Below are 14,503 nucleotides of genomic sequence, written 5' to 3'. Positions count from 1 at the left end.
AGACCTAAAGATGCATGTAGGCTGAAAGCGAGAGGATGGAAAAATATATTCCACGCAAATGGGAAGCAAAAGAAAGCTGGAGTAGCAATCCTCATGTCTGAAAAAATAGACCTTAAAGTAAAGAAGATTACAAGAGATAAGGAAGGACACTACATAATGATCAAGGGATCAATCCAAGAGGAAGACATAACAATTGTAAATATCTATGCACCCAATATAGGAGCACCTCAATACATAAGACAGACACTGAAAGTGAAAGTGAAGTTGCTCAGTCGTGTCGACTCTTTGTGACCCCATGGACTGTAACCTATTAGGCTCCTCTGTCCGTAGGATTTTCCAGGCAAGAGTGCTGGAGTGGATCGCCATTTCCTTCTTCAGGGAATCTTCCCAACCCAGGAATCAAACCTGGGTCTCCTGCATTGCGGGCAGCCGCTTTACTGTCTGAGCCACCAGGGAAGCCCAAGACAAACACTAACAGACATAAAAGGAGAAGTTGACAGCAACACAATAATAGTAGGAGACTTTATCACCCCACTCACACCAATAGACGGATCATCAAAACAGAAAATTAATAAGGAAACACAAGTCTTAAATGACACATTAGATGAGATGGATCTCATTGATATCTTCAGGACATTCCATCCAAATGCAGAAGAATTCACATGGAACATTGTCCAAGGTAGACCACATCTTGGGTCACAAATCAAACCTCAGTACACCTAAGAACACTGAAATTGTATCAGGCATCCTCTCCAACCACAGCGCTATGAAACTAGATGTCAATTACAAGAAAAAAACCTGTGGAGAGGGAGAGGGTGGGATGATTTGGGAGAATGGCATTGAAACATGTATACTATCATGTAAGAAATGAATCGCCAGTCTAAGTTCGATACAGGATGCTTGGGGCAGGTGCACTGGGATGACCCAGAGAGATGATATGGGGAGGGTGGTGGGAGGGGGGTTCAGGATTGGGAACTCATGTACACATGTGGCAGATTCATGTCAATGCATGGCAAAACCAATACAGTATTGTAAAGTAAAATAAATAAATAAAGAACATAAAAGAAAAAGAAATAAAGAAAAAACCTGTAAGAAACACAAACACATGGAGATTAAACAATACATCTCTAAATGACAATACATCTTTTTTTGAAGAAATCAAAGGGAAATAAAGAAATTTCTAGAAACAAATCACAATGAAAACACTACGGCTCAAAACCTAGGAGATGCAGCAAAAGCAGTTCTAAGAGGGAACTTTGTAGCAATACAACCCTACCTCAAGGAACAAGGAAAACATCGAATAGACAACCTAGCTTCACATCTAAAACAATTGGAAAAAGAAGAACAAAACCCCCCAAAATTAGTAGAAGGAAACAGATCATAAAGATCTGAGCAGAAACAAATGGAAAAGAAATGAAAGGAGCAATAGTAAAGATTAATGAAACTAAAACCTAGTTCTTTGAGAAGATAAACAAAATTGACAAGCCTTTAGCTAGACTCATCAAGAAAGAAAGAGAGAAGAATCAAATCAACAAAATCAGAAATGAAAAATTAGAGGTTACAACAGGCAATGCAGAAATACAAAGGATTATAAGAGACTATTATGAACAACTATATGGCAATAAAATGGATAACCTGGAAGAAATGGACAGATTCTTAGAAAAGTTCGATCTTCCAAGATGGAACCAGGCAGAAATAGAAATTATGAGCAAACCAATTACAAGCGCAGAAACTGAAAGTGAAGTCGCTGTCGTGTTTGACTCTTTGCGACCCCATGGACTGTAGCATGCCGGGCCCCTCCGTCCATGGGATTTTCCGGGCAAGGGTACTGCAGTGGGTTGCTATTTACTTCTCTAGAAGATCTTCCTGACCCAGGGATCGAACCCAGGTCTTCCATATTGCAGGCAGACACTTTACCATCTGAGCCAACAGGGAAGCTGAAATAGAAGCTGTGATCAAAAATCTCCCAAAAAACAAAAGCCCAGGACAAGTTGGCTTCACAGATTTCTATCAAATGTTTAGAGAGGAGCTAATGCCTATTCTTCTAAATCTCTTTCAAAAAATTGCAGAGGAAGGAACACTTCCAAACTCATTCTACGAGGCCACCATCACCCTGATACCAAAACCAACAAAGACAACACAAGAAAAGAAAACTATAGGCCAATATTACTGAAAAACATATGTGAAAAATCCCTCAACAAGATTTTAGCAAACAGAATTCAGCAGCACATCAAAAATCTCATACACCAAGGTCAAGCTGGGTTTATTCTAGGAATGCAAGGATTCTTCAATATACACAAATCAATCAATGTGATACACTGTATTAACAAATTGAAAGATAAAAACCATATGATTTCAATAGATGAAGAAAAAGTCTTTGACAAAATTCAGCACCTATTTATGATTAAAACTCTTCAAAAAATGGGCATACAAGGAGCCTACCTCAACATAGTAAGGGCCATATATGATAAGCCTACAGCAAACATTATTCTCAATGGTGAAAAATGGGAAGGATTCCCCCTAAGGTCAGAAACAAGACAAGGGGGTTCACTTTCACCACTATTATTCAATGTAGTTCTGGACATCCTAGCTACAGCAATCAGAGAAGAAAATGCAATAAAAGGAATACAGATCAGAAAAGAAGTAAAGCTCTCATTGTTTGCAGATAACATGATACTGCACATGGAAAACCCTAAGGATGGTATCAGAAAATTTCTAGAGCTAATTAGTGAATTTAGCACAGTTGCAGAATACAAAATCAATACACAGAAATCACTTGCATTTCTATATATTAACAATGAAAAATCAGAAGGAGAAATTAAGGAGTCAATCCCAGTCACCATTGCAACAAAAAGAATTAAATATCTAGGAATAAACTTACCTAAGGAGACTAAAGAACTATTCACACAAAATTATAAGATACTAATGAAAGAAAGACAACATAAACAGATGAAGGGCTATTCCATGTTCCTGGGGAGGAAGAATCAATATTGTGAAAATGTACCAAACACAATCTACAGATTTAATGCAATCCCTATCAAATTACCAATGGCATTTTTCACAGAATTAGAACAAAAATTTTCACAATTCATACGGAAACACAAAAGACCACAAATAGCCAAAGCAGTCTTGAGAAAGAAGAATGGAGCTAGAGGAATCAACCTTCCTGACTTCAGATTATGCTACAAAACTACAGTCATCAAGACAGTATGGTACTGGCACAAAAACAGAAATATAGACAAATGGAACAAGATAGAAAGCCCAGAAATAAAGCTATGCACCCATGGGTACCTTATTTTTGACAAAGGAGGTAAGAATAGACAATGGGGCAAAGAGAGCCTCTTCAGTAAGTGATGCTGGGAAAACTGGACAGATACATGTAAAAGAATGAAATTAGAACAGTTCCTAAGGCCATACATGAAGATAGACTCAAAATGGATTAAAGACCTAAATGTAAGACCAGAAACTACAAAACCCTTAGAGGAAAACATAGGCAGAACACTCTGACATAAATCAAAGCTAGATCCTCTATGACTCACCTCCTAAAGTAATGAAAATAAAACTAAGAGTAAACGAGTGGGACCTGATTAAATTTAAAACTTCTGCACAGCAAAGGAAACTATAAGCAAAGTGAGAAGACAACCCTCAGAATGGGAGAAAATAAGAGCAAATGAAACAACTGACAAAGGATTAATTTCCAAAATATACAAGCAGCTTATACAACTCAATGCCAGAGAAACAAACAGCCCAATCAAAAAGTGGGGAAAAGACCTAAACAGACATTTCTCCAAAGAAGACATACAGATAGGTAACTAACACATGAAAAGATGCTCAACATTGCTCATTATTAGAGAAATGCAAATCAAAACTGCAATGAGATATCACCTCACATTGGTCAGAATGACCATCATCAAAAAAAACTGCAAACAATAAATGCTGGAGAGGGTGTGGAGAAAAGGGAACACTCTTGCACTGTTGGTGGGAATGTAAATTGATACAGCCACTATGGAGGATGGTATGGAGATTCCTTAAAAAACTAGGAATAAAACCACCATATGACCAAACAATCTAACTCCTAGGCATATACCCTGAGGAAATCAAAATTGAAAAAGGCACATGTATTCTGTTGTTCATTGCAGCACTATTTACAATACCTAGAACATGAAAGAAACCTAGATGTCCATCGACAGATGAATGGATAAAGAAGTTGTGGTACATATACACAGTGGAATATTACTCAGCCATAAAAAGGAATGCATTTAAGTCTGTTCTGAGGAGGTGGATGAACCTAGAACCTGTTATACAGAGTGAAGTGAGTCAGAGAAAGATAAATATCATATTCTAACATATAAATACAGAATCTAGAAAAATGGTACTGAAGAATTTACTCACAGGGCAGCAGTGGAGAAATGGACATACAGAGTAGCCTTATGGACATTGGGAGAGGGGAGAAGGGGGTGAGATGTATGGAAAGAGTAAGAGGGAAACTTACATTACCATACAGAAAAGAGATAGCCAGTGGGAACTTTCTATATGTCTCCTGAAACTCAAACAGGGGCTATGTATCACTCTAGAGGTGTGGGATGGGGCAGGAGATGGGAGGGAAGTTTCAAAAGGGTGATATATGTATACCTGTGGCTGATTCATGTTGAGGTTTGACAGAAAACAACAAAATTCTGTAAAGCAATTACAGAATAAAAAATAAATAAATTTAAAAATATTCTTGGGAAAGGAGAGAAAGAATGTAGAAGGAACTCAAGAAATTGATATGGAAGTGACACTTAGAATATTCTCTCAAAGACGTAATGGGGGAAGAAGTGAATAGAATCTGGTTAGAACAGTTAGCCTGTTTAAATGTGAATAAATTATCTTTTAAATCTCTCATGCAATTTTCTTTTTTTCCCATTGCCTCATTTTTATATGGAGAGAGTGTCTCTTAAAAGTAAGTTAATCAGGGATCTAAGTGTCATTTGCTTCCCAGGTGGCTCAGTGGTAAAGAATCCTCGTGCCAATGCAGGAGATGCAGGAGATATGGGTTCTATCCCTGGGTCAGGAAGATCCCCTGGAGGAAGGGATGGCAATCCATTCTAGTATTCTTGCCTGGAAAATTCCATGGACAGAGAAGCCTGGTGGGCTACAGTCCGTGGGGTGGTAAACAGTTGGACATGACTGAGCACACGTGCACAAAGTGTCAACTCTCAAAAGACAGTAGATGAAAAACATTTAGTTTGTACAACTTACAAACAGCTTCCAAGATTTGTGATGTGCTGGCCAAGCACCAGGATTGCACTTCTTCAAAGGCATGATGTATTCAGGATGTGGATGACTTCTCCCAGACAAGTGAAAATCTTACAGTCTAATAGCTTGCAGGAGATAATATGTTCAGAAATTTTGTTATTGGTTATTATCATTATATCATAACATGATATTATTATCATTCAGATTGTCATTATTCTTTACTAGTCCTAGTCAATTTTAGATGTCATCTCTGATTATGTCACCTTCATCACATTTGATAATCCTTTATTTTCATCCAGCTATGTGATCATTTTTGAACCTGGAGCCCAGTATTGTGTGGCAATAATATTCTCTTTTACTATAATCTCTGCATAGAATTGAACTCAAACCATAGCTTTAGATAAGATCTTCCACAGAAGATACTATTCCTTTCCCGCTCTCTCAGATAAATCACAACCATGTTACACTGCTAAAATAATTGAGAGTAAAGTTTGCCATCTTCATCCACTGTGCTGTTTTTCTGGACCACATATTTCTTTATATTATGCAATAGTTTCTATTGCTTGAGGTTCATGCTAGCCTATTATAGCAGCCGCTTGAAAAGACACTGATTCTGGGAAAGATTGAAGGCAAGAGGAGAAGGGGATGACAGAGGATGAGATGGTTGGATGGCATCACCAACTCAATGGACATGAGTCTGAGTAATCTCCAGGAGTTGGTGATGGACAGGGAGGCCTGGCTTGCTGCAGTCCATGGGGTCGCAAAGAGTCAGACATGACTGAGCAACTGAACTGAACTGACTGACCTCTCTATTGAGGCCACCTACTCACTCCAGTCCACTTCTTTTGGTCTTTCCTTCTTCATCCCTGCCCATCCCCAGAGGCTATAGCAGGAACTTTTTGGATGTGCTCTATAATTTTCCAAGAATGAATCATCATATGATTCTGCATCTGTTTGTGTGTATTTCCTCATAGAATGTGACTCCTTGGGCTGAAATACTGACATTTTTTCACTATCATAGTTTAGTATTTAGTATTTAGTATCCCTACCCCCGAACTTTACATTAGTAATTATTTGTTGAATATCTGAATGATTATAGGGTACAGCAAGGCAGTAGGATTCAGGCCTTGATCTCAAACACATCATTAATGTTTTTGATATTTTTTCACCAATGTTCCTCCTGTCTCCACAGAGCTCTCCTAATTACCACTTGCTGCTGTGTTTGCTGGACTTTTGCTCATTTATATCTCTCAGTTTATCATAGTACGTGACTTTTTTTTTTTTAAACTGATTTCCTGGCTCCTGGTTCATGTTCTTGTCTCTGTCTAAAGTGAATTATCAGGATTCAGAAGTTGGGTTAAGGGAGAATATTTAGATAGATAACTGTTAATTTAGTGTAAAGATGACATATTACTGAGTAATCTAGAAACTTGCTGCCCTGACCATTATATGGAGACCTTCAAAATTGCAACCTACCATCGCAACCCCAGTACTTAAGCACCTATAACACCTCTGAACAGGGCACTTCACCTTAATTTTATGGAATATTTATATTCTAATTTTGGACTGGGTGAGTAATCATAAAGATGATCTCCTATTAAGAAATTTGGCTCATAAGGACTTATAGGTGTCTTACTCAATCTCACGGCCCTGGTGAGATACTCCTAAATCTACATAACTTTGGGGACTATTCATATTACTTTATTTAAACTTCAAACTCTTACACTGACTTCCAATTTGCCCTTTTCTGTTCCTCACAGCTGCTTATTCAGCTGTGTATTCGTTGGGTAATCACCCTGTAAGGCCGATGGAGTCCCTGATGGTGCTGTTGCTCAGACATTCAGTCATGTCTGACTCTTTGAGACCATGTGGACCATAGCCCACTAGGTTCCTCTGTCCATGGGTTTTTCCAAGCAAGGATACTGGAGCAGGTTGCCATGCCCTCCTCTAGGGGATCTTTCTGACCCAGGGATCAAACCCTTGTCTCTTACATCTCCTGCATTGGCAGGAGGATTCTTTACCACTTATGCCATCTCTCTACCAAAGCTTATATATTGCTAATAGGGTCAGCCTTCCTCCCAGCAGGCCATAGGTTTCACATTATGTCCTCCTTACCTGAATCTTGCCTTGATTCTGAGGACCCTGAATTAGACTGAATTTCCATTAAAATCCTTTTATTCAGCATTGACTCATAATTTTTTCTGTTTTCTCGACAACTAAATCAAAGTAAATTATATCAAACACCGTTACACTGAAGTTGTTCAAATAAAGAAAAAGTATAAGGAGACAAGGAACCTGATAGATCTTCTTCTCCTATCTCCACAGATGAGATATATGGACCATAGGCACCTTCCCCCTCTAAGTTTTTCAGTCCTCTTGATCTATCCCTGACCACACTGTATCTGTCTGGTCATTTGTTCTGGAGAAAACTAAGGAGGAAAGAAAGTTAGGTCTCAGCTTCCTTTCTAAATGAGCAGTTTTTACAACTGTCTTCACAGTTTTGCCTTGCTGCATGCAGCTTCCTGGCTAGACACTGGCCATTCACTACTGCCCTCAGTCACCCTGCAAGATGGAGCTGAATTTGGAGTAATTTGTTACATAGCAATAGATAACTAATACAGTGCTATTTAAAGCTGATGGGGTGCATGGTCCAAAGGGAAAACCCCCTTCCTACTCCATTTGGTATATCTGCCTTTATTTTCCAACTCTGGTATATCATCACATCGCAACTCCAGCACTTAGGCACTTATACCATCATCCAGGCAGCATCTCTTTAGCTTAATTCCTTCATCACACTCTTAAGAGGGCATGCATGAATCATAGTTTCATTTGTCACAAATTGATTGAAATATTTGTTAGTGCCATCTGCATATAGTACACTTTTTGCTCTCTAAACAGTATTTGGCAAAGAATAATATTACAGTATATATTTTTGTATACATATCACAGGAGGAAACACCATATATACTGAGGACCATTTCAGGTAACCATCACTATATAGTCCCTGAGCTAGGTCTCATATTTTCCTGAATTCTTCTCTAAGTTACTTTTCTCTTACTTTTTACATTCAGGTGCACCACCACCGCCACAGCCCCCACGCCCGGCCCATGGAACTCAATGGACTTACATACTCACATTCTGTTCTATGCCCTGAAATACCAAGTGGTGTTCTATAAAATTTCCATCTGAACAACTTGTTCTCTGATTCCCAGAATACCAACATGACGATGTTGTAGAACTAGCCAGGGTATAAATGTGCACCACTTACATTCTTAAAGAGCACCATTTGAAAAATAAGGGCTTTTAATCATTGTCGTGGGAAAGGAGCTCCTATTTCAGAACCAAATGTTTTGACTGTTTAGTACATTTAAGCATTGGATATAGCTCATATGATGATGAAAAACATTTTTGGTAGTGAAAAGATATTGGTGTTTTTAAAAATCTGTTTGATAAAAACACACCTGGACAAGTGATAAGAGAAACCAGCCAAAAAAGAAAAATTCTAACCTGAAGACCTTGGGCATATATGGAGTTTGACAAAATTCATACATAGTACCCCAATGCAGGGAGTAAGTTTATTGCATTTCATATGAAGCCACATTAATTTGTACTTTGATCTGATTTTTGAATTCTGGCTCTCTAATTAATTACAGAACCTCAGAAAATTAATTTAACTTTTTTAACCTATAAAATAAGGAGTGGTTAGTTCATAAAAAGTGTAAAACACTTGATGTGGCTATCAAATAAAACACTTTGTGAATGAATTTGGCAGAGTAGTCAGAAAATGTCAGGTGATCAATCATCATTGTCTCAATTAACTGCAAGAAGAATATCCTTGGATATATTTCTTGGAAGGTATCTTTATTAAAGATAAGGCATCCTCATTGGAGAATCATTAAATATGGTAAGTGTATAGGGAACATAAGCAGAGATAAGTGCCTTTAAGAAAATGATATTACATATGACATACATTATCTTTTTTTAAACTTTTTATTTTATGTTGGAGTAAAACAGTGTTGTGATAGTTTTAGGTGTACACAAAGTGATTCAGTTATACATGTATCTGTTCTTTTTCAAATTCTTTACTAATAGATAGTTAATATTGAGCAGAGTTCCTTGTGTTATACAGTAGGTCCTTGTTGGTTATTTGTTTCAAATATAGAGGTGTGTACGTGTGATTCCCAAATTATCCTTTCCCTTCATCCTTACACCTGGTAACCGTAAGTCCATTCTCTAAGTCTGTGAGTCTATTTTGTAAATAAGTTCATTTATGTAATTTCTTTTTAGATTCTGCATATAAGCAATACCATGCAGTAATTCTCTCTCTGTCTGACTTAGTTCACTCAGCATGACAGTCTCGAGGTTCACCCGTGTCGCTGCAGATGGCCTGATTTCATTTCTTAATGGCCGAGTAATATTCCACTGTGCATAGGCACCACACCTTCTCTATCCGTTCCTCTGCTGGTGACATTTACATTGCTTCCAAGTCTTGGCTATTATAAACAGTGCTGCAGTGAACATTAATGTGCATATATCCATTTGGACCGTCTTGTTCTCCACCCATATCCCCAGGAGTGGGATTATAGGATCAGATAGTAGCTCTATTTTTGCGTTCTTAAGGAACCTTCATACTGTTCTCTGGAGTGGCTGAACCAGTTTATGTTCCCGCTTACAGTATAGCTGGGTTCCCTTCTCTCCACACCCTCTCTAGCATTTATTGTTTGTGGAATTTTTGATGAAGGCCATTCTGGCTCATGTGATGTGATAAGTCATTATAGTTTTGATTTATATTTCTCTAAAATTAACAATGTTGAACATCTTTTCATGTGCACATTGGCCATCTGTATGTCTTCTTTGGAGAAATGTCTGTTGAGGTATTCTGCCTTTTTTGTTGTTTTTGATTAGATGATATTAAGCTGCATGAGCTATTTTTAAATTTTGGAGAATACTCCCTTATTGGTCACATTTGCAAATATTTTCTCCCCTCCTGTGAATTGTCTTTTCATTTTGTTTATGGTTTCCTTTGCTGTGCAAAGGCTTTTGAGTTTAATTAGGCTCCGTTTGTTTAGTTTTATTTCCATTATTCTGGGAGATTGATTGAAAAGATATTGCTGTGGTTTATGTCAAAGAGTGTTCTGCCTATGTTTTCTTGTAAGAGTTGTATAGTGTCTGGTATCACATTTGGGTCTTGAATCCATTTTGAGTTTATTTTTGTGTATGATGTTAAAGATGTTCTAATTTCATATTTTTTTTACATGTAGCTGTCCAATTTCCCAGCACTATGTATTACAGATACCATATTTCCTTTATTGTATATTCTTGCCTTGTTTGTCATAGTTTGACCATAGGTGTGAGGGTTTGTTTCTAGACATTCTACCCTGTTCTATTGATCTATATTTCTATTTTTGTTCCAGTACCATATTTTTCTGATGACTATAGCTTTTAGGGTAGTCTGAAGTTAGTGAGCCTGATGCCTCTAGCTCCATTTTTCTTTCTAAAGATTTATTTGGCTATTTGGGGTCTTTTGTGTCTCCATACAGCACCACAGTTCAAAAGCATCTATTCTTTAGCACTCAGCCTTCTTTATGATCCAAATCTCACATCCATACCTGCTACTGGAAAGACCATAGCTTTGACTATACGAATGTTTGTTTGCCAAGTGATGTCTCTGCTTTTTAATATGCTGTCTAGGCTGTCATGACTTTTCTTCCAAAGAGCAGTCTTTTAATTTCATGCTGCAGTCACCGTCTGAAGCCCAGGAAAATAAAATCTGTCAGTGTTTTCACTTTTTCCCCATCTGTTTGTCATGAAGTGATGGGACAAGATGCCATGATCTTTGTTTTTCGAATATTGAGTTTTAAGCCTGCTTTTTCACTCTCTTTCACCTTCATCAAGAGGCTCTTTAGTTTCTCTTCACTTTCTTCCATTAGATTGGTATCATCTGTATACCTGAGATTGTTGAAATTTCTCCCAGCAATCTTGATTCCAGCTTGTGAGTCATTCAGCTCAGCATTCACATGATGTACTCTGCATGTAAGTTAAATAAGCAGGATGACAATATACAGCCTTGATGTACTCCTTTCCCAGTTTTGAACCAGTCCATTTTTCCCATGTCTGGTTCTAACTGTTGCTGCTTGACATGCATATAGGTTTCTCAGGAGACTGGTAAGGTGGTATGGTATTCCTATTTCTTGCAGAATTTTCCACAGTTTGTTGTGATCCACTCAGTTAAAGGCTTTAGTGTAGTCAGTGAAGCAGAAGTGTGTGTATATATGTGTGTATATATACATACATACACACATATATAGGAATTCTTCTTGCTTTTTCTATGATCCAATGGATGTTGGCAGTTTGATCTCTGGTTTCTCTGCCTTTTCTAAATCCAGCTTGTATGTCTGGAAGTTCTTAGCACATAATGCTGAAGACTTGCTTGAAGGATTTTGAGCATTACCTTGCTAGCATGTGAAATGAGTGCAGTTGTGCAGTAGTTTGAACATTCTTTTGCATTGCCTTTCTTTGGGATTGGAATGATAACTGACCTTTTCCAGTCCTGTTACCACTGCTGAGTTTTCCAAATTTGCTGGCATATTGAGTGCAGCACTTTCACAGCATCATCTTTTAGGATTTGAAATAGCACAGCTGGCATGTCATCACCTCTGCTAGCTTTGTTCATAGTAATGCTTCCTAAGGCCCACTTGACTTCCATGATATCTGGCTCTAGGTGAATGACTACACCATCTTGGTTACCCGGGTCACTAAGATGTTTTTTGTATGGTTCTTCTGTGTATTCTTGCTGCCTCTTCTTATCTCTTCTGCTTCTGTCAGGTCCTTTCCGTTTCTGTCCTTTGTTGTTCCCATCTTTTCTTGAAATGTTTCCTTGCTGTCTCCAGTTTTCTTGAAGAGATTTCCAGTCATTCCCATTCTATTGTTTTCCTCTATTTCTTTGCACTGTTCAATTAAGACAGCTTTCTTATTAGATAAGAATTAAGGAGATGATTTCTAATTTTTTAAAATTGCAAGATATATCAGAAATTTTTAGAAGTTTGTGTACTAACTTTAACAAGTAAATTGAAGGAAGGAAGAAAGGAAAAATGAATGAAAGTTAATTCCCTCCTTTTAAACCTTGGAAATAACTGGTATATCTATAGAGGAAATTGGAGATACAGAGCCACATGATTTAGCAACAACAAAAATCCTCCCCAGCAGGAGGTAAAGATGGGGCTGACTGGGGCAGTTGGTGTTCATTTGGTAGAGTCCAGAATATCAGTCATGTGTTTGGAGAGAGACTCTAAATTATAAAACAAATAGGTAAAAAGCCTGTCTTCTCAAAGGAAACTCCAGAAAACTAAATTGAACACTCTTAATTATGAGAGCCATTTATTATTTACATAGAGAGAAGTAGAGCTCAGGTAATTGTCCCCACCAACCACACCCAAATTAAGTTAATTTCCTGTTTAATGTTAATTTTATTAGCTTCATGTAAAGGCACATGATACCCTGTCACTTCTTCATTCAGTTCAGTTCAGTCACTCAGTCGTGTCTGACTCTTTGCGACCCCATGAACCACAGCACGCCAGGCCTCCCTGTCCATCACCAACTCCCGAAGTTCACCCAGACTCAGGTCCATCGAGCCGATGATGCCATCCAGCCATCTCATCCTCTGTCATCCCCTTCTCCTCCTGCCCCCAATCACTCCCAGCATCAGGGTCTTTTCCAATGAGTCAACTCTTCGCATGAGGTGGCCAAAGTATTGGAGTTTCAGCTTTATCATCAGTCCTTCCAAAGAACAGCCAGGAATGATCTCCTTTAGGATGGACTGGTTGGATCTCCTTGTAGTCCAAGGGACTCGCAAGAGTCTTCTCCAGCATCACAGCTCAAAAGCATCAATTCTTCGTCACTCAGCTTTCTTCACAGTCCAACTCTCACATCCATACATGACCACTGGAAAAACCATAGCCTTGACTAAACAGACCTTTGTTGGCAAAGTAATGTCTCTGCTTCACCTGGTTCAACTAATTTAACAGATGAGAAAGTGACTCACATGTTGTAAGCTTACATGGAAAAGTAAGTTATTCTATTTTATGATGGAGTAGATGCATATTTATTAACACAAAATAAATTTCCACAAAGATTTAGGCAGTATGTGATTATAATACTGGAAAGATGCTATAATCTTTTTCTGAGTCCTTTTCTCAACATAGTTTTCAGGCAAATGTTTTATAGTTCATCGTTCAATTTAGCTTGTTCTTTTCTGATTAAATCTGCACGTCTAACAATAACAAATATGTATTACTTGTGTAATAGAGGAAGACAAAATATATTTGAATATTGGATTCCTTATCACCCATAATATTAGCAAAGTTTAGGGTCAGTTTAGACTGGTCAAGCTAATGAGACTGTGAGATGAATTTTGGAAAAGCAATTTGTATGGCAGATGTTTAATAGGGCTTTTGCTTAGAGCTGGAATGCCCCACAGGGAAGAGAGAGGGCACTAATGCTTTGTTACTCAATGTGTGGTCCCTGGAATAGCAGGATGGGCATTACCCAAGAGCTGGCTAAAAATTCAGAATTTCTGAACTCAGCCCTGCCAATCAGATTCTGCATTTTAAAAGGTCTCTGTGTTAATGTGTTCATAAACACATGATAGTTTGATAATCGCTGTTCTAAACTAGAACACAGACATGACTTGAATCACATCATTGATTGAGTTTGAGGAGGCAGATGGAGGAAAGACATGGGAAAAAAAGAGTGTGTAACAAATAGAACTGGGGAAATACAAATACAGGCGTAGGAGGCTTGTGTTACATTTCTAACCTAGCCTAGGTTATATGATTTCTTTGTCTGACAGTCTTCTGATATGTAGAGGTTAACAGTTTCTATACAGGCGTACCTTGTTTTATGGCACTTAGCTTTATTGTACTTTGCAGATATTGCTTTTTTTTTTTTTTAACAAATGGAAGCTTTGCAGCAACATTAATTTGTTCAATCCTGTCAGCTCCATTTTTTTTCCAAAGTCATCTGCTCACTTTTTGTCTCTGTGTAACATTTTGGTAATTCTCACAGTATGTAATACTTTTTATTATTACATTTGTTACAGGGATGTGTGATCAGTGATTGGCAAGGTTACTATTTAAAAAAAAAGTTTCAACTCCCTGAAGGCTAAGATGATGGTTAGCATTTGTGGGCAATAAATAGTGTTTTTAAATTAAGGTGCATATTTTGGTTTTCAGATATAAAGCTACTGCACACTTACTAGAGTACAGTT

Source organism: Ovis canadensis, chromosome 25, assembly GCF_042477335.2.
Source record: "Ovis canadensis isolate MfBH-ARS-UI-01 breed Bighorn chromosome 25, ARS-UI_OviCan_v2, whole genome shotgun sequence".
In the NCBI taxonomy this organism is placed as follows: Eukaryota; Metazoa; Chordata; class Mammalia; order Artiodactyla; family Bovidae; genus Ovis; species Ovis canadensis.
The sequence above is the reverse complement of the archived record's forward strand: the minus strand, read 5'-3'. Positions refer to the sequence as shown.